Below are 4,822 nucleotides of genomic sequence, written 5' to 3'. Positions count from 1 at the left end.
AGCTTTGCTAAGACGGGTACACCATATATGTGCCTTAACATTGAAAGGTCTTTTTCCTTCTCATTGTTGCAAGTTTTCAAAAATGAACCATTACTACATACATATATGGTAATTTAACCTCATTAGGCCATATATAGTGGGCAATAAAAAGAGGCGAAAAGGGGCGATATGGGGCGACAACACTGCCCCCTGGGCGAGAATAGGGGCGAAAAGGGGCGGGGCGGCAACAGCTTATCGCCTGTTCTTCCTTTCTTTTTTATTATTATTATATTCTAATGTGTTATACACACACACACACACACACACATATATATTATTATTATATAACTATTGTAGCCCTACACCATTACACCCCAAAAACAAATTCTCACCCTTTGCTGACTGGGCGCCATACGGCGCAAAACGCCCCAATTTGTAGCCCCTCCACTACACATAGCCTTATATAAAAGCAATGTTGCAAAAGTCGTTAGTGGACCTTAAACGATTGACTGAGGAGTTAGATGTATTCAGACATGATAAATATAAAAATTAATAATTTTTGGATATTATATATATGTCAGATATAATAAATTTACTAATATTTATTCTGTAATATAAAAAAATATCTTAAGTTCACTAATATTTTTAACAAAATAGGTGAATATTAATTAAAATAAGAGAAATACATTTTTAAATAATATATTATTCTAAAAATTTCTATTATTAGTTTAAAAAATGACATTCGACCTTTAGTATTATAGAAATACTAATAATGTTTTATTTTTATGTCAAAATCGGCTCAAGTTGATCAAGTAGATGTGATCATGCCTGTGGTTGACCACCTTTGATCGATTCTTAGTAACTTGGCGGAGTTAAAGAAATTCGTCTCGACGTCATAACTTGTAGGGAGTACCCGGAGAGGACTTGGCCTTGTAGACATAGTTTTACGACATCGTATAAAGGTAGTTGGTGAGAGAAGTTTTTACGTTTCGAATTTTAGAAAAACTGTCTTCAAACCTTGAAATATAAGTTAGTTACTTCACACACTCTAAGCGGAAGGAACGAAGTAACTGACGATTTTGTCAGTGTATAGTGACACTTTTCAATCTGGTTGGATTGTATCCTTATACCACCAGAAAAAGTAAACAGCTTAACAACCAAAGACGCTGAAAGATCACATATATATTATACGAACAATGTTTTGAATTGTATTTTCATCAAACTTATGGTAACTAGCGAGAAGCTTGACCCGCTCTTCATGGCGGAAGCGTTTTTAATATACATTCTCTATGGTTCATACTACATAATTTGTCAGCGTATAGTGACACTAAAGAGTGTCATGGAAAATGCCTTTGATCGAGAGTGGACCAGTTAATTACATTTCAAAGTGATACATATTTTAAATAATGTCCATGTTAATAATAAGCACATGATGTCATGAGCTTTTATATAAATAGCGACCACCACCATGAGCTTCACATCTCAAGTCAAATCCCATCAAACAAATATCAAGAAATCTTAAAGTAAGCATGGCTTCACATTCAAAAATGTTATCAGTGTTCATCCTATTTAAGGTATTTCTATGCTCCAAAGCCTTGGCACAATGTGAAGATGAAACCAACAATCCATGTAATAATAAAACCAAGGCCTTACCCTTAAAGATCATTGGTATAGCTGCTATACTCGTCACAAGCATCATCGGCGTATGCCTACCTCTAATCACTCGGTCCATTCCCGCCCTTAGCCCAGACCGTAGCCTTTTTGTGATTGTGAAAGCTTTTGCTTCTGACATTATTTTGGCTACTGGATTTATGCATGTGTTGCCTGATTCTTTCGATATGTTGAGATCGAGTTGCTTGGAAGATAACCCATGGCACAAGTTTCCATTTACGGGCTTTGTTGCTATGATATCGGCTATTTTCACACTCATGGTGGACTCGATGGCTACAAGCATGTATACATCAAAGAACAATGCCATAGCGGCCGATGGAGGTTAGGTGGTGGCCCAAGACCAAGAGATGGCGGTTGCTAATGGTGGTGGCATGCACTTCCATGGGCACAATCACGGCCACCAAAAGGGCGCAATAGGACAACAACTTCTCCGTTATCGTGTCGTGGCCATGGTTTGTTTCAAATAAACATTTAACATGTTACATGTTTTTTTATGTTTCCACAAATTAAACTAAAACTTGAAAATTTGATTATCATTTAATAGGTGCTTGAACTTGGAATAGTAGTTCACTCGATAGTGATCGGACTTGGAGTTGGGGCGTCGAATGATGTATGCACAATCAAGCCATTGGTTGCAGCTCTTTGTTTCCATCAAATGTTTGAAGGCATGGGTCTTGGTGGTTGTATTCTTCAGGTGTTCTAAAAATATTATTCGTAGATAACTTACACATTTGTTCTTTCTGTCTACACAATAATTTAATGCCCTGTAATAATCATCACTCCATAGATGTATTACTAAATGTATAACAATAACAGGCTGAATATAAGACTCTGAAGAAAGCAGCAATGGCCTTCTTCTTCTCTATAACGACTCCTTTCGGGATTGCTCTAGGGATCGCATTGTCGAAGACATACAAAGAAAACAGCCCGAGTTCATTAATAACAGTTGGATTACTCAACGCTTCCTCAGCTGGACTACTTATCTACATGGCATTAGTGGATCTTCTAGCGGCTGATTTCATGGGCCCAAAGCTTCAGGGAAGTATAAAACTTCAAATTAAATCTTATGCAGCGGTGTTGCTTGGTGCCGGTGGGATGTCTTTGATGGCCAAATGGGCTTAAAACTTACTTTAAGATCATGTTAGCTGTTCGACATACATGAAACGATGTCGTTTAATTTATCGTAGAACTGTAAAATATGAATAAGTTTGAGTACTTTCCAAATAATTTCAAGCATTCTAAATGTATGAAAGAATGAATTTTGTTGCTTTAAGTGTTGGGTTCCAGTGGTGATCAGTCAACGATTTTACTTTTAAACCCGGTTTATTAAAATTGGTTTCATAATTATTAATCATATTAATAAATGAATACGAAGCGGAATACAAAACGAGTAATCATCACTTTTAGGAACCGTACAGGATACGGTTACAAACAATACGAGTACGAAACGAGAACAACATAAGTAAATAAATAATATTCACGACATTATTTAAGTCTACCTCGGTTAATAAATAACCGGTTGAGACACCGAGGGCTAACGGACGACGCTAGGTGACCAAACGAGACAACGGCCGACGATGGCGGTGCACGACGACAACCGGCAGCGCCGGTAGTGGCTGGACAGTTCACGGACAGCAGCGGCAGCAACAATGCAGCGGCGGTGGTGGCCGAAACAAGTGGCGGCAGCAATTGGCAGCGGTGATAGCTGCTGTTGGCAGCGGAAGCGGTCTCCAGTGAGCTGGCTGGCCGGCGACTAAGGTAGGAGGAAGAGAGAGTTAGGACTTGTGGTGGCTAGGGTTATTCTCCTTATTAGGTTTATGACAATAATCCATATTATATAAAGCTAATTAGGTTTAAACCAACTAGTTAAACCCAACGGGCCACCAAGTCCATCTCTAACCCAAAATCCCGTTCCATCCATTTATCTCATTATTTAGTCAATCTCGGTTAACTAAATTAAGCGGGTGTTATAGTTTGTTACCCATGGTGTAACTTTCACGGGTCATAACCTGGTTGGCCACGTTGACTTAACCGATCCGGTTCATAATTCCAACAGTCTCCCACCTGGACGGTCTCTGGATATGTTTATCAACGCTGACAGCCATCGGTGCTCTAGCTACACATAGCTGCCCCCAACAGGTTATGGCATTTTAAATTCATTAACCAAAAGATCTTGGAATACACTATTACAAGATAATGAACTTATATTAATCGTTGTCATCTATCCTTTCTGTATAAGAAACCAATTGAACAATGAGACATGGATCAGATCAATCTCATATGGCGTTCAATCATTATCGTTTTCGTTCTCGAGTCAAAATGGTCCAATCAAACACACAGTAAGTTTGGGTAAGGCCACACACTTTACCAGTTTGCATCAACGAAGGCGCCAAGATGTCTAACAGTTACCTATCATGTAAGAGTACATAATCTCATCTTGATTACATACAACTCCCACTGAACTTCAGAATATTCCCAACCAATGCCTTTGTAGCCAACAATTACGCTATAGCGGTTGACACTGATCAAAGAATAGCCTTTAGTAAACGAAAGTTCTAATATGTATCTCAGGTTTAAGGATACTAAATGAGTATACCAATATCAATCCATCTTATGATTAAGATCCATGAGGATGATTTTATGCGAGTTACATCCAACGTCATTCATAATGAGGTTTGTGAATTTGGAAGTCAACTCCTTGAGTCCAAAGACAGAATAGTCTTAATTCAGAATCAGTCCCATGAGTTTGACCGACTACAGATAATTTAGAATATAATATTTATGGATTAAACGTATTAAAATGAACACAGTTATAATACTCAACGTTTGCATTTAACCATTAAATCAAAAGTGAACTCAAAAATACAACTGTTTAAATGTTCATACATCCAAATACTAAATCAAAACAAATTACTAGCTAATCTAAGACCGATAGCATCCTTGTGTTGGTCATTTTCCCTGAGTCATCGGCTTAGTGAACGGATCTGCTAGGTTTTGGTCTTTGTCTATTTTGCTTATTATGATGTCTCCTCGTTCCATTATATCCCGAATAAGGTGTAACTTCCTTAAAATGTGCTTGGCTATGTGATGAGATCTGGGCTCTTTGACTTGAACAATAGCACTTGTGTTATCACATAAGACCTCGATTGATTTGCAAATACTCGGAACCACA

At 38.0% G+C, this 4,822-nt stretch overlaps 1 pseudogene; it reads left to right on the top strand.

Moving 5' to 3' along the window:
- The first annotated feature begins 1,409 nt into the window (after nt 1–1,409).
- On the top strand, nt 1,410–2,772 carry LOC143529574 (putative zinc transporter 10; annotated as a pseudogene).
- The last annotated feature ends 2,050 nt before the right edge of the window (nt 2,773–4,822 follow it).

This window comes from Bidens hawaiensis, unplaced genomic scaffold, assembly GCF_021521415.1.
Source record: "Bidens hawaiensis isolate Kalapana, Puna unplaced genomic scaffold, B.hawaiensis_p1.1 tig00008573_1, whole genome shotgun sequence".
Classification (NCBI taxonomy): domain Eukaryota; kingdom Viridiplantae; phylum Streptophyta; class Magnoliopsida; order Asterales; family Asteraceae; genus Bidens; species Bidens hawaiensis.
The sequence above is the reverse complement of the archived record's forward strand: the minus strand, read 5'-3'. Positions and strand labels throughout refer to the sequence as shown.